Raw genomic sequence first — 22295 nt, forward strand, 5'->3', positions numbered from 1 at the left:
GCTAAATTGGGAAAATCTGACCTCTCTTTTCAGGATAAGAGACAAGAGTTCATTGTTTTATTCTAACGACCACTGCTCTCCATCACAATCCATCTCTGCCATACCAGCCGCTCTTCAGCACAACTATTTCTGTATGCTCTTGTGGAATAACAGTTTCCATAAGAAGTGACGTATTGAGCTGTTTTATAGACTTCCCACAGCTTCTGTCACTAAACACAGAGCCAACAGATAATACATGGGGTATTTCACTTCTCTCTTTAAATGCTCCCCAGTGATGGAGCAACGCTACACTGTCCCTCCAGTACCATCACAGGAGGTGTCGAGTTTAATAAATACCATGTGCAACCTTTGGCTCAATAGTGCTGTAGTGACAGTGACACTGCTCTGCTGGGGTTCATTGGCCATGCAAGAAGCCCCTGACATGGCCACATACTTAGGACAAAACTTCCCTGTGTCTACCTGGTGCTCTTAACAGATCCCAGTAAGGCTACCTTAAAGAACAAACCAAAAGCACCAGAAAAAATACAGAATTACAGCATTACACAATTTTTATGGCTGATGTACCACCTACCTACAGAAATGTCAAAAAAAAAAAAAAGAAAATCAACCTGCCAAACCCTGGTTTTTACTTTGTTTGCAAAGCAAATCCAAAGTAAAACATGTTTGCCCAAGAAGGGACATGCTGCTGTTGTAATTAAAATGGTGGAATTTTGCATAGCTGGAAAACTGTGTCTGTTTTAAGGACTTTTTGACTAGGGTAAATTCAGCATTTCAAGAAGTTAAACATGGAAATTGTACTTTTCATTTTTTTGCTGGGGTGAGGGAAAGGGAAGAGCATGGTTTAAAATATACCTAAAAAACCCAACAACAAACTCAGTACTGAAAACAGTAGGACTTAGTTCCATCATTGGGAACCCCAGATACTTCCCCCACGCCCCGTGTGAGAGCTTCTGTGCACTCATCTAGTGCAAAGCAAAAACATGCAGTGATATTTTAATAATTCCCATTGATTAAGTGGCAAATTATCACACACCTACAGCCCACCAGCAAAACCGAGTCCCAGGGTAGGAACCTGATAATTACAGGCTCCAGCAGCACTTCCAGTTGCCTGTTATCATCTAGACCAGCATGATGTGCAGAACAGGAAAACAGAAGGCAGAATCAAAGGACAATAAAGTTACAGAGACCCTGACAGCATCATCTTGATTCCCACTTGGATGTGTCACCTTTAAAGTTTCACATGCTCTCTGGGAGTGTGGGTTAGGGACAAGCTGCCTGGGCTGCTTCAAATGCCTGCATCCCTGGCATCAAGCTGCTACCCAGAGCAGCCTTGGGGTCAAAGGCAGATATCTGCACCAAGATTTAAGGCAATCAATAAATTCCTTAATCTGGAAAATGAATTTGACGTGAGCAGAGGAAAAAAAAGAGGTGGAGGGAAGTGAAGACTTGAAAAGCTAGAATCAAAACTCAGTAGGCTTGGTGACTATTAAGCTGGTGTTCTTAAGAAGGAACAACTAGTTAGTCTTCCCAAATCTGAAAATGAGTATTTACATGCCTGTGTGCACAGTATTGCAAGGAGATGAGAAAACAGTGTGTGCAAGGGCTGCATTTACACAGGTGTAGCACACGTGTGAACCTCACCATATCTCAAAGTGGAGATCCTTACCCCACTGCTCAGAGCCCAGAAAGGGAGAGCTCTGGCACCCCCTGGGTTACCTTCTACTCAAACTCCCATACCATGCAGTAGGCTTGCCAAGACCCCTCTTGGGGCTGTGTCCGTGCACAAAAAGAGGTGGCATGGGAGAGAGGAGAGAGAACAGTACACAGGCTTGCAGTCCCCATCAAGGAAGGGGAGCTGGGTTAAAGGGTGCTGCCACACCCCACAAGAGGAGACAGAGACATCTTTTGTGTCCGTCTGTCCAGGAACCAACCACACAGGTCTTGGACATGCCAAGGTTCCTCAAGACATGGTGCATTGAGGTAGCTGATGTCTGGGTGCTGGATTGCCCTCTCCTGGGCAGAAATAGAAGGACCTACATAAATCAAGGACTCCACTCTGACAGCTCTGGTGGACAATTTCCCTTCATTTCAGGGGGAAGTGTGGATTTGGTGAAGCAGAAGGGTTGCAAATCCCCTTCCTCTGCATCCATCAGTGTGAAACCCACAGTGCCTATGAGGAGCTAAGATAGATGGACCAAAAACTAACAGCAGAAACTTCCTCCAGGACACAAACAAGGGGAGAGAGAGAAGGGATAAACCAGAGTGGTTTGTTAAGCTGCCCCCTCTGGTTTTGCTCTCAGCCGTGGTCAGGTGCTGCCTTCTGCTTGTGACTACAACTGAAGCCCAGGAGAGATGCCCCCCGGCAGCACCAGGTACTGGTGGTCCCACGCAGCCTGCACCATGAGGGCACCCACACTGCCCACTGCCACACCACTTCACAGCACCAAGCAGCACCGAGAGCCTCGTAAGCTGCCGAAGGTGACACACACAGCCGCTCGCTTTGCCAAGCTGACAATCCAAGCAGCTCTGAAGGCTGCACTATTTTTAATAACCACTTAGTAATAATAATAATGCAGAGAGGAGATACACCTGTAAATAGGTGTAATTGCGGTATTTATCCCTGGTATGCATCGACTGCTCAGTTTCTGTCAGCAGTCAGGTTTGTAAGGATACATTTAAGGTGGCTTGTAGCTGTTGAAGAGACAGGAGAGACTGATCTTAGTTAAAGATACAGAGCAAATGAGCTACAGACTAGAGGTACTTGAAGTGAGATTTCTTAAGAATGCTGAAGTAAACATGAATTTCTTGAAAAACAAACAAACTGCCTTTTCCAACTGTCCTTTGTTTATCCTAGAGCCAGATAGCACTGAAGACTTCTGATGGAGTGACACAAGGTAAAAGAACAAACCATGACACTCATGAGCAGCTAACTGAAATTTGCTTATCCAAAGTTGGGATGCACAGTGAAGAACCACCAGCAGTACCCCATTATCTGTAATACACCCTCAGTTGCTGGGCTTGAACACGGGATTTTGACAGGTTTCAGAGCAGAATACTGCCATTGATTTCTACAGCTATAGAAAGGGGCGTATCAGATGCTTGCAATTCACAAGAAATCTAGAAGCTGTAATTTGTTTGTATTAAATATTAATATATTGAAATAAAGAACATATTCCAGAAAACATTGTCCTTTCACAGGCAATTTTTGGACAGGGAACTGGATAGATCTGTTTAATCTATTGTTAAATAGATTTGCTGGGCTCAGTTTACACTTTGAGGCCTTTTCCACGTAGACTGCTTTTTGTTTGTGATAATTGTCCTTTTCTAGCATTAATGAATGGTATGATCATTTTCATCAGAAAGGCTTTTAAAAAAAATCCCTAAGTGGGGTCCACCAAAACTCCTGTGTTTCGGAGTTTACAGTGCAGCAAGAAGGGTTCAAAAGATGCAAGAAGCATCTTTTAAATGCTTCAGGCTTTTTGCAAACTCAAACCTCCCTCCCATAAATTACATATAATGATAATTCGATACATATGGCAATTCTAAGAATTCTCTTCCCCTATTTAATGCTAGTAAATTAGAGTTACAGCTCCAGCACTCACCAGTGATGCGAGAAGTACCTCTGAATAGATGCTAACACAAAAGGGATTTTAAATATTTTGCAGTACTGCAGTGTACACATTTTTGTCTGCAATCAGAAGAGGTATTAATTTTTGTCTTGGAACTTGATGAACACTCAGTTGAACGCAGCCTTTGAGGAGCCTGCCCATCTCTGACCAAGCAGTTTGCCTGCTTTGCCCATACAGCACCTGCCACAGGCAGAGATGGGAAAGAAAGGCAAAGGTGAAGCAGTGCAAGTCATATCCTGGTGTTACAGCGACAGGCCCTCTAAACATCCTAAGATTTAGCAAGCTGACTTATCATGTTTCAAATTAAGCTATGATAAGCCAGTGTGCAGTGTGTTTTAAGTGTTCTCCCTTTGAGTCTAATGCAGAGGGGGTACGGGTCTGTAGGAGGTCTCAGCGGCAAAGCTGAATAGTTAAGTACCAGGGGATTCATTTTCCTCCTCACTGAGCTGTCAGTGTGGCACCCTGAGGGGACAGTATGCTTGGGAGGCCACCACCCACCCTACATCACACTTAGGCGTTGTAACTACCAAGTACATTGTGACCACGCCAGAGAGGGCTCTTGTGCAGGGAAATCGCTCTTGAGGTGCTGGGAGGAAAGGGTGAGGTCCTAAGTGTGAAATATTCAGCTCTTGACATCCAGGGGAGCTTCCCTGGGCTGCAATAGCTTCAGGATATTAAAGAATGCCTGGCCATTGACAGAATCAGATAGTCTTGCAGACTAGTAAGATGCCAAAGACATTTTGTGTACCTTGGTTTTGCTGCATCTCTGAGGACACCATGAAAGCTGCTTTACATCATCCAGCAACTTCAGGAACACTTCTGCCCTGTTTCATTCCATCACCATCTTATTTCCATGCTCACCCCATTTCTCCCGTTTTCCTTCATATCACCCATTGCCATCCATAGCCCCTTCCAGAGTTCCTTTTCCATGCATAATTCCTAAATATCTGTCTCAGTACTTCACATGCTTTTTTTCTTTTTTCTCCTCCCTGCCCTCACATACACTGCTGAAGTTTGGGGTGGGTTATCACTGGAGGCTGATGCTGGTAAGTGCTATTTAAAGCAACTGAGATTCTTCACCCAAAGTGCTCGACAAGTTTAGCTGAGTGTGTTTTTCCGGAAGAAAACTTGAGGAGCTGATGCTGAGGATGGTGAATCCAGAGCAGTCAAGCAGGGAAAAGAAAAGGGATGAAATTCCTGTCATTTGCCTCTTGCAGCCATCTCCCAGCGGCTGAGGAAGAAAACAGCCTCCAGCCGCAGAGAAGACAGTGCTGCGGTTTATAGCACTGGCAGACAGCCAAAAATAAAATCCAACCAAGTGGTGGGGGAGGCTACAGGAGCAGCCTCTGGTCTGGGAGACCAACCCTCCAGTAAAAAAATCAGAAAGGTAAGGATCTGAAGAGTCTGAGCCCCTTTCTGATGCACTAGTTTCCCTTACAGACAAGCTAAATATGAACTAGATGCAGGTGGCACAGTCACCCAGCTCTAACGTATTACACAGTGTGTTATTCAAAATTCCCTAAGTCCATCTCAGCCCAAAGCAAGAATCGCTATAACCACCCCTCAATACAGTGAGAAATAAGCAACACCAGCCTTCTACAGAATCTTTAAGCAACCTTTCCTCCCTAACTTGCCCTCACCAATACATGGCAGCATAGCTTGTCTGCGACACATAACCAACTGGGCCTGGAACTGGAACAGCTGTATGCACATGCAAAGGAGATACCCATTTTGGCTAGCGCTTCTCCCAGAAGTTCTAGTCCCTACCTGGAAAAGCTTAATATTCCTTCTACATTTCCAGCTCCACCCTACTGGTTTACCTGTTACACACCTCACCCACTGCTCAACTTTCTGCATATTTCAATTAGTTGAAAGCTTACTTTTTAAAGGACTCAACTGGGAGCACTTGGCTTTGGAGGCATTTCAGTTGAGTGCTAATTAGCAACTAGCTGACTGTCAACTTTTCTTCTTCGAAGAGAGGGAAGGGTTGGTGATTCCCTTCTGAATTACCTGGCAATCAAATACATGTTGAAATTTATTCATTAACTTATAATAATCATCCCTAGCACTTCTTTGGCAATTTTCATCTTCAAAGCACTTTATAAACATTCATAGAGACACTGTGGTGATTAGTGCTATGACAAAATCTTGCAACTTCCTGCATGTGGGTGCCTCTCCCCATTTTACAGGTGGGGAAAGTAAGGGAAAGAAGAATGACTGAGGGAGGCAGTTGCAGAAATGCAGCTTTGCCTCAGGCTTTGCATGGCTTACAGTTTTGTATTTGGATCTTGCACAGCACAGACATACATACACTAAGCAGAACAAGTGATGGACAGACAGGGCAACTGGTGTGAAAGGGAGATGCATGGAGAAATTCTGTGCCTGGTACCAAGGTGGGATTAATCTGACTGCAATATAGAACATTTAATTAGGCCTTTATCATACAACTGACCCAAACTCCCACCAAAGCATACACTGCATTCACCTTGATGCTTTGAACCAACAGTGATGTCTTGCTACAAAACATGCAGCACTCTTGTTTTACATATTCAATTATTTTAACACCAAGTCCCAACCAATAGCTGAAAAAAAGTGTATGTTGGAAAATATTACTTCCTACATCTAGAATCTTTTATGTCACGTTTCTTACTCACTCTCCATGCTTCATAAAGGTTTGATCTTAAGCTTAAACCTTTCACTTGCAAAACACAAGCCAGAACTCGCCAGGAAATGAAAGCATGCTGAATATGATCCACCAAGATTCTGGTTCTCACCGGTGCAGGTACTTCCTATGCTGTTGTAGACTGTACACTCAATATATGAAAAAATGCAATCAGTTACCTGTATGCATATTTTGTGGTCACAACATTATTTTTTTTAATGTGGCCTTTACAATTTAAGTATATGTTATTGATTTAAATTTCATACTTTCAAATGTTACCATGCTCTGCAGTGCTTGAGTTTTGCCAAGGCCTTGTACGGCTGCACAAATGTGACTGAAATAACCAGGAGTTTTGCTTGGAAAATCTGATTATGCTGCAAGAGCAAAATGTTCCAGCTCATGAGGGCAAAAGACTGGCTGTGCCTCTCCTTTAAGTGAATAATGATTTTGCACAGAAAACTAGAGTCTAAGCAGAATACATACTGAATAAATCTTTCTATGTCATAGATTCTGTTTCTTCTACATCTCATACCTTCCAGGCATGATACTCAGTGACCTATATACAAAGAAGAGACCAGAAAAGTGACCACGTATCTAATTCAGTATTTAAAACACACCAGATGCATCTTAAATATGTCCAACATACACATATTGCAGACAGCATGGAAAGGTGCTGACATCTCTGGAGAAGCAGCAGATCTGAGCTCCCCCTGACTTGTAACTCAGCCCACATCAGGAGCTGCTGCCTCTCACAGAGACAGGACACCACCAACCAGCTGCTCAGTGGCAGCAGCTGCATCTCCCAGCTTCTGCTCTTGTTGCTAGCTTTGATTTTTGATTCTAAGAGCACATTCTGCTCTCTGCTGTCTGTTGTCTTCCCAGCATCATCCCATCACAGAAACTCTGCAGCCATGCATGCCCATTTACACTGGTCTATTAAGAGACTGCAGTTTTAAAAGCAGCAGAGTGTGTTGTGCTTGAAGTTCAACAGCTTGTGGAATTTTACATAGACTTGTCCATATCTCATTGCTTACAAAGTTTGAAGGTTACTGGTTAGAAAGCTTTGTTTCCAATTAGACAAACAGGAAAATCTGCCAGCATACTTTATTTCTGCCTGACATTGTACCCAGAGAACTGGCACAACACGTTGTCTGCAGCAAGCCTTCTTCAGTGCAAGCATCCCAATAAATATTGCCATGATTTCAACATCTGGTTCATATTAAATAAAACTACAGATGTGAATCCAATAAAGATAGAAATTTTGGAGAGAACATAAAAGGCTTTAAATTAACCAGCAAGACATTTGTGTTAATTTGCAAAAGCAAAAAAAGCAAGAACTGCATTCAAACTTTCCTGTGCCTCAGCTAGAAAGGGTAGCACAACAATGCCAGTTATTTTAAAACCACCTCATATGGAATTTAGAACTGATTCCAGGCATTACAGTGCTAACTCACAGCTTTCTAGGGTTTTTTATTTTTAAACTTAAAATCTTAATATTTGGGGGAAATGATAAATGAAAGCGTGTGAGAAGGGACATTTAGTCAGCTAAAGAATTATGAGCAGGGCAGTTTTACATTAAGAGCTTGAACACTGAAAGTTTTCTTAAGTCTTCATAAAACCTTTGTATTTCATGTATATACATACACTATAATTGCACCCTAGTTAGTAGAAGGTGTTACGTAGAGATCAAAACAAAGGAGGCGTTCACATGCCTCCAATTAAGTTTACACCAAAATTTGCCATTTTAAAAAGCATTTAAATCCAATCATTTCACATTTTTGATGAAGTGAGTTTAGATTCTAAGAACTTCATTCTGTTATTGGACAGACCAAAGTGTTGCCAGACACCTCTAGGCTCCCTTGTGGTTTTCGAGTGGAGTAATAAAAAGCACCGTGGGATGGGGTGTCAGGATGAGTACATGATCAATGGGTGTAGTCAAGTTTATGGAGGGATATATCCATGGGCTGTCTCCTGGCTGATACCATTCCCTCTGCAAGGTAGATGTTGGGTAGTTTGTATGTGATCTCCAGTCACACCTCCATTTTGTAGCTCAGGATTTTCTAAGTCATTTCAGGGAGCACATCTGATTGCAAACAAGTCAAAGGCAATAATAAGGTTTTTTTTAAGTATCCCATTCTTAAGTTTTATGTTCATTAACTGATCCAGAGGAAACTTTAAAGTAATACAGTTCCCTCATTGAAAACTTGTCCAGACTAACTTCTGTAAGTTTACAGCTGCTTCACACTTCCCAGGTCTTTATTGTAAATATATTCACTACCGCACATTATGTCTTTGCCACTTTAGAAACTAACATTAAAATTCACATTGATTTTCTTGATTCAAAATAATCAAATTGAGTCACAGAGAAAAATCTTATGACATTTCTTGTTTAAAGCAAAAGCAGGCACTTGTCACTTTAGGGAAAGCACAAGCTTTTACCAAGACATAGATTACATGTGTCCTTACAGCCTCAGAGTGTGAAAATGAGGCCATAATATGAAAAGGACCGAGCCCTCTGGCTCCTCTTCCAAATGTTTTATTTGGATGCATTCAGGTATTTGGTTTCTTCATGGATGTCCCACAACCATTCTTCAAAGAGAATACTCATTGACATGAAGAGACAAGAGTGTGAGGTGGGAGACTCAGTGAGCTGAGTGACAGTGCTAGCTATTTGTCACATTTTTACAGTATATGATGGTGCTAAATGAAGTTTAACAACCTAAAATTTAAGTTAATGATGTTTCCTGTAAGAAACCAGGAGCATATATCATGCATACAACTTGACATCATTTATTGCTAATTTCAGAATGGCATTTCCACCGGCATATTGTGCTCAAATTATATTCTGCCATTCCTACACACATTATAAGAGCATCAGATCAGGGAGATCTGGAGGTGCATATCAAGGCAGATACCCTCTCCAGTGTCTCATGGCACTGATTGCCCAGATGTCCGAATTGTATCTCTGAAGCCATACATGGCAGTTCATGCAGCCAGGTCTTCTGCTGGCAGTGAGGTCAAGAGACAGACATCATGCCCCACTGTCTTCCCAACACAGGGTTAGCACATCACTGCAAGGCTCACCCCTGGGATCTTGCAGTGCACCTGTCCTGCAGTGTAGACAGAATCCCAGCCATACACAGGTTAACACTAATTTCTTATGGACTGCAGTCAGGGACTGGCTGCTTCGCAAAGCAGAGTTCAGTTCACTCAAAGGCACAGACACAAAGACATTAGTTTTACTAAATCCTAATGGAACTTCCTCTCCACCATCATCCTGCCTTGCAGTTATTTTCCCAATCCAAACTCACATTTTGCTTTTCCTTCCATTCTATTCAATTACAAATCTTCATGCCCCCCTAACAGCCCCTTCCTTACATCTTATCCTGAACCAGCATATTTCTATCTTCTCTTCAATCTCAGATATTTCCAAAACACTTCCTAACTCTTCTTTTCTCTGCCGCTGTTTTTAGAACTCTCCTCCTACCCAACATCTACTCTGTTTCAACACTGTTCCTCCATCCCTCACCAACATTTACTCATCTTTCTTCAGCCCCTTGATAGGTCTCAGCACTTCTGGCAAAATGCTAGGGGAAGCTGCAGCACACAAACCTTGTTTGGTCACAGAAGTCCAATGATGTATTGTGCGTCATCAATCCCACAGAAACCCTGAGTACATAAAATATGGTAATGGCAGGCAGCCCAGAAGAAACTATCAGATCTGCTGATATTCTGCCAGGGTTTCATGGGAGATCAGGAAAGGTAAGAGGGAGTGCATGGGAAATCAGGGAGAGATAAGAAACTTGGAATTATATGGAAATCTGTGCAGCCAGTCAAAAAGAGTTGGCTTTTTTTTTTTAAGTTTTGTTTAAGGTTTTGAAAAGGCAGTGATTTAGGACAGAATATTTTTATTTTATAGGAAAGTAAAGTGCTGCAGGTTAAAGTTTGATATCAGGTTCACTGTCAATGTGAAGATATACTGGAAGTTTACTGCTACTGTGATCAATCATCTGAATTCAGGTCACGGTTCCTTGAAATATGTATTCAAGACTGGGATATAGTCCGAGGAAAGAGAGGAGACAATGGTGTTCACAACATGATCTGTGTGGCTTGTAGTCATCCCCATTCAACTCAGAGTTATGTCCATCTGGTGCTCAACCAACTCCTGCTCTACTGCCAAGCCAAGCATCTTACAGACTTCTGTTTCTCATGAATACAAAGGCTTAGTTATTTTTTTTTCAGGCTATAGAAGGCTTTTGTGCCCTATCTTATACATTTTTCCTACTTGAGAATAGATCTTGATTTTAGTTCCCTTTAATAATGCTCAAATAATGTCCTGCATTTTTGTTTGTTTTCACATTTACCACAAGTCCATCTTTGATTTAAGATTGAAGATCTTACATACAAGAAGAGATCATTTATCAATATTTCTGTAACTAACCTAACACATGCAGAAAGTGCAGATGAGTTGCAGACACATCTGAAGTTCTGAATAATGATTTGAGTTAAAAATGCTGCCTTTCCAGATTTCCTATTGTTGGTGAAAACTGGACAAAGAAAACCAAAATAAAATGGGAACATTTACATCTAGTAATTAAACCCACATGAGAACACATAGCTTCAGAAAAATATGTGGACCAGCAAAGTTTTCTGTTGACTGTCCCAAGGCATCAGTTACGTTTGATTCCAGGTACATGTGTCTCAGGGCTCCTAAGCCCACTTCAAGGTGCAGCTTTCTAAAGGATGTTTTTTATGGCTAGGCTAGAAGGTCCCACTTCAGCTGCAGAAGGCCAAATGCTGTACAACATTTGATCTTCTGCAAAGCAGGAGAAGATAGGTCACAATGCATTTGTTTGTTTACTCTGTTCCTGCTGTACAGGACAGGATGTGATTTGCTAGTCAGCTTAGACACGCTGTATTACAATGACTATTTTACACAGGTAATCACTAATTTTATGCCCACAGTCATTCTTTTTCACAATTCTGATTCCAAGAAAGTGTTTTTATTTTCCTGTCTTCTGCAGCAAATTATGTGTGCACCCTACAGACAGTAGTCTGTATTTTAACTACCCATAATTCAGTTCTGAGGGTTACAAACATCTAATAAATCACATCTTCTGAAGCAATGTCCCAATGCAGACATCTAAACACATGTTACTGAAAGTTAGTCTCCATTACACTGAGCACTGTATTCCAGGCAAATGCACTATGTATTGTCTGATTGACTTTACCAGAAGGTCTTTATAAAAGAATGTTTTAAAGTCAAGTCAGCAATACTTTAGCCTACATCTATCTTTCTGTACTCCTTGGTTTTGGGGATTTTTTTTTTTTTATGTGATGATAAAACACGTTGTCCAACAAGCAAAAACCTGGCATCCTCATCTCAGCCAACTCTCCTTATCACTTGGACATTGAATCATGCTCCTCCTACATTTAGTTCTACATTTGGCTCCAGGACTTTTCCTGCCCCAAAGGAAGGGCAGGGTGATGTCCTCTTAAATACTATGGTACAGCCTAGTGTCTAGGACATGCTTCTAGGAAACAGCATACAGACATGTGAACCCTTTAAGCAGAAGAGGGCAAAGAAGTTACATATCCCACTTTGTAACCACAGTACAATTGTATAAACAGCGGGTGGAGGCAGCACCACTCCTTATTTCTGTGGAGACAGTGGGACAGTGAAACACATACAAAGAGTGTTGAACGTAATAATCAAAACCAACAGTGGTATACAATAGACCACCCAAAACACAGCTGTAACAGTTTTTCAGCTCTGCCATGGAAACACTGAATAGAAGCAACAAGCAGAATAGTTTTGAAAATAGCACTTCTACTTTTCAAAGTAGGATTTTAAACTTTGAACGAAGCAGGATAGTATTTAAAACACTTCTTTGCAGATAGAATTTTTGCTGCATGAGGTCAACTGTGCTAACAGTGCTGGAGAGGCGTAGACCCCACCAAAGCAATAGGTTAGCATCCTGTGTAGGAGTTAGGTATGTTACAGAAGCTGCTTTAACTGGGCATTTCCTGGTATTTAAAGAATTGCATTCAGAGGTAATGGGTCTCAATACTTAATCAGAACACCCATCATTTTATATCATAGAGAGATTATTACATAGGAAAAATGCAATAAAATAGTTCTGAAGTCTTTCCATTTTCATTCCGCTCTAGAAATAATGAGCTTTCTGGTAGCAAACCCACTTTGTTTCAAAACAAATCTGTAAAATCATGGCTAATGTGGCAGACATGTGCTAAGATCTCCCTCCCAAGAGAATCACGGGGGGATCATAGTTTAGATTTCCAGGGCACCTCTGCCAGACTGACCACATCCCTGTGAGGTGACTTCCAGGACCCCCTCCCTTCTACTGCTGCTGAATATCAGTACCCATAGGGGAAAGGTCTCAAGAAAGGACATTCTTAACTGGGTATCTCAGCCCACTCATGAACCTGCCAGCCCCATCATCCAATACTCACTACACTTTATCCCAAAGCTGCACTGAATAAGAAATTACCTATTTTTACATGAGTTCTTCCACAAATTTCATCGGTATAGTATGTCTCAGACAGAGGCACATCTTGCAGTGCTGATGAGCTCCCCTATTAGATAACAGGGCATAAGTGCTTCCATTTTGTCTAGAGGCTCTGAAGCATAGCAAGATTAAGGCTAAAATTTGTGAATTCCTCAAGTTTGGGGTGCCTCAATGATTAGATGCCCAACTTCAAATACCTAGGGTTTGATTTCCCTGAGCTGTTGATCATCTGCCACTCTTTCTGATTTTATCTACAGTGACAACTATCAGTGCTTCAGACCCCTATACCCTGATTTTCAGAAGTAGAGTTGAGGAAGAAATTATTTTCCTATCTGTTAAAGCTTCACAAAACCCAATGTTTTTTCCCCAGTCCAGGTGGAAGGAAACATTTAGAAGCATTTGGCAGAAAGGCTATCACCATGGGAAATGACTAGCTAGACAAGTACTTTGCCAGAATATAAAAGCCTGAGGTGCAAGTTTCTGCTCTGAAACTGATGGTTCAAACCAAGACTTTCTCTGAAGGCTCCTTACACCACAGTATTGGCTATAGAAGGAACTATCTCTTTCCCTTACATAAAAAAAGAAATACACTATTGAAGAGGCTTTCATCAAAATCAAGGGTGAATCCAATCCTATTAACAGTTTTGATAAGGAAGCACAGTCCTGTCACCCCTTTCTTTTTGTCTATTCTCCCCAAAATGTTTGACAAAGAATCTAAATCTAAACTAGCTCTTATCTTAAGCTTGGCAGGTGAAAAAGCACTTTCAGAAACTAGTTATCACACAGGAATAGAAAACAGTTCAGTTAAGTTTTGGTGAGCCATAACACCACAAAAAACCATCTGCCACCTTCCTGATGTCCTTTCTGCTCTGCAAGAACAGAGCCCTACATACCTACTAACTTTGGTGGGTCATAATGCTGGTGGGAGGGTTCCCCACACCAGTTTTGTTCACTGCAAGTCCACGTTCCTTCTCTGAAAGCCTTCCAGCCTGAGCCCCACATGAGGCAGAGACTCAAGGCAAAATTCAGCTGGATGATGGGTCCTGAATCCCATCCACAGTGGGGCTGCAGTGAGGATAGGCAGAGCTGAACAGCTCAGGGGCATTCAAGCTTGTTTTAGCATTTTGAGCCATTTAACGGTGTTCTGGGGATGGGGTGGTGGTGAAGTATGTGGTGTGACTCGTATGGCCTGTGTGTGCTGTGGCATTTAGGGACAACAGAGCTGATGAAGAATTATATGATAAATTATACATATTTCTGTAGTAGTAGGACTCTATAACAGATTCAAAGATGCACCATACTTCTTAACAAATTCAAGCTTTAGTAAAAGTCTAAAGACATCTTTTCCACTTTAACTACAGGAAGAAAAAAAATACCATCTCTCCTAAACTTCTGTGCCCTCTCACCCCCAACATCTCAATCTCCACTGAGCACACATAGATCATGTCTGCCTCAGAGCGTAAATACACAGCAGTGCAACAGAAGAATTAAAATTAACAGATGAGTCCAAGGAACAAAACCAGCTAACAAATGTATCTTGTTAGACTGCTGTCAGAGAACAAGATTTTTATCAGAAGTGTTGTTTTTTGGAGAACACCAGGATAATTTCCTCCTAATAAATTTCCATCTTATTGAGAGCAGCATAGCGAGCGTTCTGCCAGTCAGAAGGAATCTCCCAAGGGTATGTATGGCTTATGCTGCCCTCCTACCACTGGGTTAGATGTATGCACAGATTTTAAAATACAGGGAGTACAGACTAACTCTGAAAGTGTTTGGCATTTTTAAGAAAACACACAGCAGTGTAGAAGTTTGCCCAGTTTTAAAAAAAAAAAAAACAGCTTTGCTACTTTGTTTATTGCAGTCTTTCCCCCTGAATTCAGAGGAAATGAGTGTGCATAATTCCACATTCCCTGGAAGGCAAAAGGAGACCATCGGTCTAACTAGTTCATGGTGTTGCTTTGTAATTTCCACGAATCAAAGCATATTTTTTTCACTGCATCACCTATAATTTTTCACAAATTTCTATCCTTTCTCTTTAAAAATATTTAGAGGAAAAAAAGAACCGTGTGTCATAGGGTATTAGCTGATTAGTTCATTCAAACAGTGCTAATTATAGGTTTAATTGCTTAAATGTGAAAGTCACTTATTTAAATTAGCTGCATCAAACATACAGTACGCTCAAAACCTGAAACATTTCGGTGCTGGGAGCTGGGGTTATTGTCTGTAAACAGAACGTGCAAAATATAAGATGAGAAACAATGTGCCTCTATGTACTGATCAGCAAACTCATTTAAACCCCAAACTCCCTCCTCCCCTGCCTCTGGGGTCGGAGAACAGCCTCATTTGAACAATGACTAATGGAATGCACTGAAATGTGCGGAGGGTTGAAAGGAGAAATACTATTCAAGCCAACAAACTCATTTCATTTGTGATTTAGAGGGGCGAAGCACCTTTCCCCTGAACTCCTCCTGAGAAGGAGTGAATAGGCATCTCAAGGTTATGTAAAAACGGGTGTTTTGGGTGGAAAACGGTATTGGTTTTTAAAAGAAATAAATAAAGGTTTGTTATGTCATAAAAACACTGCAAGGAAAAGATGTTTGAACCACAACAAGGTAGTCGGAGCTGTAGTGACTATAGCAATGACAGCAAGAGTATCCTTGTGAATTAAAAAATGTGTTGTACTAAATGCACAGTGTGAGAACTATGATCAGAGTGCAAAAGATGGGCTCAGCTTTTTAATCTAAAAAAAAAAAAGAGAATTTTCAAGAACAGAAAACATTAGATAATTAACATACTAAAAAATGCCTGGCTGCCAATCCCTCCATCTTCCTGTGTTGACAAAGGAATGCATATATACATACAGACAGACATTTGTTTTTTAAGAAGGAATTTTTTAAGGAACAAAGAGATTCAGAAGAGCTAGATTCCCCAGACATATCAGTTTTCATGTTTTGTATCTCTGTTCCGTCAGTAATCAAGTTGTATCTGAATGTTATTGCATTTTTCTAAACCTTCAAGTTGATATTAAGCCCCAGTATTCTCAACAACATTATGGAAGTACACACAGCAGCAGCAAGGGCTGGTGGCTGCAGAAAGCTCCTCTTAATTTAATAAGGGTTTTTAAACCGAACGCTATGCACCATTGACTATGCAGGAAAGCTATTTTTTGCTGCAAAAGTTCCCAGCTCATGAATATCCTTGTACGCTTCTCTGTGCACAGCCTCTCTCCGTGCCCCCTTTTCCTGCTGAGAGGGTCATATGGCCACAGGAGAGCCTGACCCCCTGTTTACATTTCACTGTGCAGATTACACAGTGAAGAATAATACTACAGCTGGTTACTGCTTACAATTATTTAATTTTTTAAAAAACAACCCACAACACTTTAAAAGCTGAATTTATATAAACCCATCTGTCTCTGTGTCTCTTTCTCCACATGCAACTTGCCATTTATTCTTTTACTTGTGAGTTTGCTATACTCATTCATTACAAGCTTGGAGCTTCCTCTTCGGGTGGGGAGAATGGTTGTTCTTTTGCTCCATGCAATGCACAGCCTTAACTTGGAAAGATTAGAAAGTAAAACATATATATATATATATATATGTTTTGGAAACATTATGGCCAGATTTGAGATAACCAAAGTAAGGCAGGGAGAAGGTATGATCCTAACATCATGCAGCCATCAGTGATATAGGAAGCAATATGCTCCCAAACTGGAGGCTGAGCCAACAGTTTCATCTCTTAATTTTGAGAGACCCCCTACCCTCCTGACACATGGTGATGCCCCCACAGAGAAGCAGGGTTGAGAATGTCTAAGCAGAACCGCTGCTAAACATAACAGCCCAAGCAAAAAAAGTGCCAAAAAAAAGGTAGCACTGCAAATTCAGAGAGTCCTGGGTTGGTTTTTACTGAGATTAAATCTAAATTGAGTGGATTTCCAGTGTGATCAGGGAACAGCATGTTAAGGGAGAGAGTTGGAGACATATCCCTGGGGGATTTATGTGGTTATACCTCCAGATGATCCCAGGGCAGTTGGAAAACGAGATACAAAGGGTTCTATTCTGCCCTCATTTGCACAGCGCTTAACTCTGATTTTCATGCCATTTAAACAAGAATGTCATGTAAAGTGTCTTGATCATTGAAAATAGTGCCAAATACTTATTCTCCCTTAAGATAACTGCATGCAATTCAGATCATGGGACATTTACATGAGTAGAGCTGGCTTTTTACAGACCTTGAAACAGAGGTTGCAAGGAAACTAATCCGAATTCGCCTGTTCTTCAGATACTTAGCCAAAATAGCCATGTAAATTACACCTCCTTTAGCAGTTTTACATTTGTACATGTCAGAGGAAACAGGTATCTATATACTGGACATGCTTCATATAAATGTCCAGGGTACAAATGAAACATCAGAACACTGTCCTTTAAGGCTATTGTCTAATTGGCTAATACATGTAAATCTATAATATTGCTGGTAAGATGCAGTAAGAGGGATGCATCACATCTTCCATTCATCATATGATATCATGGTAATATGTCTCCTCATTCTTAGGTGTTTTAAAAAGCTTAGCATTTCCCAGTTACAGAGAGTTATGTTGCCCTCTGGATAAAAGATGGAGAAATACATGGCAATGCTGACTTTTGAAGGACACTATTATAGAACATAAAAAGCACAGGGTATTTTAGCCCCCACTTAGCTGTACTGGTACATCTTATGAACAAACCTGTTTTACCTTACTCCCCTTATTTCAGTCCTCAGCCACTTGCATGAGCATGAGACAGTCAGCTGAAAGGTGTTAGTTAGGGTATTTTATTACACCCACAGTTACATCTCAGTCTTTTGATTTATTATCTCCTTGTTAATCACCATACTGAAATTAAGGCACGAAACCACCAGGTATGGTCCCGTTATGAACAGGGCTGTACTTTAAAAAACCCCAGCAGATTCTGTGAAGGCACATGCTACAGGTATCCTTGAAACTCATAAGCAACTATGAATGCAAAAGGTGAGATAAGGTCACAGGTCTCTTCTCAGCCTTTTTTTTGACACTTCCTCAGGCTAGGTCTGTACTGACTTTAGGGTGCCAGGCAAAAGATCGCAGCAAAAGACTCCAACAAATTCCCATGGCCAGTTTGAGCACACACATTGCTGTCTTCCAATACTATAGACTAACATAAGGCACGGTGGTTACTATGAAGTTGGCTCAAGCTCAAAGCTTGTACCTGAAAGTAAGCAAAAGCCCTCATTTGCAAAGCACGGATAAGAAACAAACAGGCTCTCAAGGCTCAGGCTTGTGTGCTCAGAACATAAGGAGGAGTCTTTAATTACTCAAGAACCTTTCAAATACACATTTATACATACTTCAGTGTATAACTAGGATTTTTTAAGTACTGTTTGTTGCGTATTTGGCCACTTTAGAATCATGCCCTGTTTGGGAAATAGATAAAGAGAATGCAACACGATTTACTCAGGATTATACATTGCAGCAGCAAAGCATTTGTGTTCCCTTCTGTTTTCATTCTCTGCAAGTAAAGCAGCAATGCATCGTTGGATGCATTATAAATTGCATGATCCCTAATAGCAATCATCATCAGTACTCAAATTGATACAGAACATAAGAAAATACTCAGTGAAAGCCAACTTTCAAAATGCTGTGTCAATTTATTCTAGGAGTTAGTCCTAAAATAAAAAAAAACACCCCAGAAATAAACTATCCTGTAGCCTACCTATAATCAAAAAAAGCCACAGCATTTCTGTTATGTAATGGCTAAAACTGAACAGCCAAAGATCTGTTTTGTCACCAGACTTTGAGCATATTTGAAAAAGATAATGGACAGGAGTAAAAAAGTCAAAGGTACTGCACCATTAGTTCTTTTCTAGTTTACAGGCTGGACTTTGTAGCAATGTTCAGTGAGCACCCTTTTTTCCTAAGAATTCTCCTTGTGCTCTTCAGACTAAAAGAAAAAAAAAATGCAGATACTTGTCAAAGTAAAAATAATGCCCACTGAGAAGGCAGAAGACACCTGCTTTTCTTCCCCAATCTCAGTTAATTTTCATTTTGGATTTGCTGTGAGTTCTGTGGGAGAGATTAAAGGGATTCCAGTTGTAGCAATTTTCCCTGCAAGGCACCTTTCTGTGTGCAATAAAGTGACCAAAAAGATGGTCTAAGTTTGGAGCAACTGTACAGTCATCTTTTCCACATATTGTCTAAGAATTTATACAAACAAAGGATGTATGTCTCAGTTTCTTAAAGCTTTTTCTTTTGAGGAAACAGAAAAATTGGGTAAAAAGCAAGGCTAACAAAGGAGTTTAGTACTACTTTCTTAGTCAGTGAGTACTGACTTGATTTTTATATCTGTAAGTGTTTTTAACCTTACTGAGACCAAAGAAGGTTCACACCCTTAACACAACATGAAGAAAACCAGTATCTGGCTGCACTGGCCTGGTGTTTCACATATTCTCCACCAAAAAAAGGAAAAAAAGAGTGTATACAACAGCCTTTGAAAGTTCTGTAACCGCACATTAAGCACTGACTGTATTGCACCGGTACAACACACGCCACTGTCAGCAAAAGCACAAAGTTACGTCTCTTTAGCAAAGACAATAGAAAAGACAGAATTTCAAGTTGCCATTAGGGAGCACAAGTGAATAAGGAGTAGTGTTTCTGACGGGGTCTCCCTTTGAAGCTTTAAGGCAGGATAACTTAACCAGAGCCCCAGCTATTCTCTTCAGCCATATTGAGTACAGGTAGAATGGCCATTCCTAAAAACATACCCACTGAATCATTAACAGCGTACTCAATTTCTATTTTTACCTCAAACACTTGCAAAAGGAATGAAATTACCCAATGTTAAAATAAACTATTGCCGTTGTGGTGGTTCAGCCCCAAGCAGTGGCTGAGCACCCCGCACCACTCCCTCCCTCAGGAGAAACAGAGCCCCCAAGGGTTGGGATAAGGACAGTTTACCAACAAAAGCACCATGAAAAGGAAACCATAAGAGCCCACGACAAACCTCCCACACACCCAGTGATAACACAGAGTACTTTACTAACCTGTGGACCAACCAGTTGCCCCAGCCACACTCAGCCTGCCCCAGAGCAGCACAGGAGCACCCCTCCCCAACCAGCCCCTATTATGGGGGAGTGATGCCAGGTGGTGTGGAAACAGCCTGGGCTAACTCAGCTCACCTGGGCTAACTCAGCCCGCCTGGGCTGGCTGCTTGGGGAGGGGAACTCTGGCCAGAAGCAGGACAGCCACTTAAAAGAATTGGACCATGATGAGAATACAACTGGCACAAGAAAAACATAGCTTTGTGTTTCTGTAGTAGTGCTATCAATGTGTACCTCTGCACCCCCACAATCCGATGGGTGAGAGGAGGATTGTCACAGCCCCCTCAGGAGTTCTGCCAGGCAGATGAAGGAGGGGGGTTGGGGCTGGGGGGGTGTTTTCAAACAGCTTCAGCTGGGATAAGGCTTTTCTGTTTAGCTTCTCATCAAACTGCCTAAGACCTATCTATTTTTTTTTTCCTCTCAAGTAGGGACACAAATCATGGGTGAAAGAAGATTATTTGCCCCCAAAACTTGCCTGTAATGATAGGGAGGTATTTTGTAAGTGGAGTATAGAAGAGATAAGACAAGTGGGGCATTTTGTTGGTTTGGGTTTTTTTTCCCTGAAATAGCTATCACAAATGTGGGATGCAAGCCAACTATTAACTAGATAAACTCTTGGGTAATACGATTGTCCCAGTTATGTGTATGTATACTTAATAGAACAGGGGCCATTAGAAGTCATGTCGCTACTACAGGCCTCTGTGTTCCTGTAAAAACAAGTAATAGCATGATCACAGGGTTATGGCATAGATCTCAAGCATTGCATGTGCATATGTGCTATTTCAAAAATACCAGGAGTTTTATTGCCAGGTATAACCTTTCACAAACACTGGACAGAAGTGTGTATGTAGGTGGTAGCACTTCAGTGGAACTGGCAGATTGCAGCTAATCTAATGGTGTAACATGATACGTGTTTTCTATTTAATGTGTTGTGAGAAACCTAAACATGGTTAAGATTTTTTTTTATTTTTATTACTTTCATTTTCCCTTCTTTCCAATGTTCTTTCAGGAGCACAAGCACTGAAAGCTGAACAAAACCCATAATGTGATGTTTAAAATAGTCACCATTTTTCAGGAGTATTTTTTAGGAGGTGGTAGAGATTGAGAGATTGTTTTCTAAATTAAGAGTCCAAGATTTATGGGCAATTTGAGTGGTACCTGGAAAATCGAAGGAGTGGGAAGGAGAGAAAGAAGTAATGGCGTTGTATTCCGAGGCAGAAATGAAAAGCTTTTGTTGTCAAATTCTTATTACCAAGATTTAATACTTTTGCGTATTTATTTGAGCAAATCCCTAAAATTGTTCATCTCAGTCTTGAAATACAGCTTGAAAAAGCCTGGGTCAGGCTATCAACTTGACCACTAGCCTTTAATGAGGTAGCAACAGAAAAAAAATGTCACATCCCCTGAGTACTGCACTCAGATACCTGAAATTCTGCCACTAGCATGGAGAGGCATGGCATATTAGCTAAAACACAAGCCTCACAACCTCAAGTATAAAGCTGAAGTAAATACATGATATCTGCATGGTTAGACTGCTATGAGATCCAAGGGAATATGGACACAGGCTGCCTGCAACTCGGATCTCCCTGTACCATCTCCATTGCTCATTCAAATGCAAAGGTGTCTGGGTTGGCACTGACTTCAGGGCTAGACCCTCTCCCAAAGGCAACCCAGGACTGCTGTATCATTCTACATTCCCTATGGCATGCTCAGTGCTGTCTTGCTGTGTATGGAGAAATGCCTACCGTTGTATAGGGAGCCCATCACTAATACCCCTCTTCACAGGGAAAGCTTGTGCTTTGCTTGGTAGAGATTTAGAGTCGTGGTTGCTTTTGACATGTATATTGTTAAATGTTTACATTAGAGAGGATGGGGTCAAAGAACAGTGTCTTGCAACTGGAGCAGAAGGCAGTGAGGTCTGTGGGGATTTTTTAAATTTCCAGAGTTCATTCCAGTGTGAGATCAGCCCTGAGGAAAGTTACCCTCTCTGTAGGGGTGAGATTTCCTCTTAACAGAAATGCCTTCCACATCTTTTACATATCCTGGCCAAGGCAATGGAGTATGCCTTCATTGGCATACAAGGCAATGAAGTATAAGGCTGAATATAAGCAACAGCTCCCTGAACCTGATTTAAAATCTGAGGGGAACCTGATTTAAAATCTAAGGGGAAGCCGGTGAAAGCATCTGAGGACAGATCTGACATGCTCACAGTAGGCTGCCTTGTTGAGAATACACTTTTTAAAAAGTCTCTGTTCTTGGAGGCTTTTACATGCTGAAGACAATATAATGGGTATCATACATGTTCAGAGTTCATACAGGTGTAACAAACATGCAGGTATCTGAGTGTAGATCCTCAGCTGGAGC

This window comes from Gallinula chloropus, assembly GCF_964237585.1.
Source record: "Gallinula chloropus genome assembly, chromosome: 7".
In the NCBI taxonomy this organism is placed as follows: Eukaryota; Metazoa; Chordata; class Aves; order Gruiformes; family Rallidae; genus Gallinula; species Gallinula chloropus.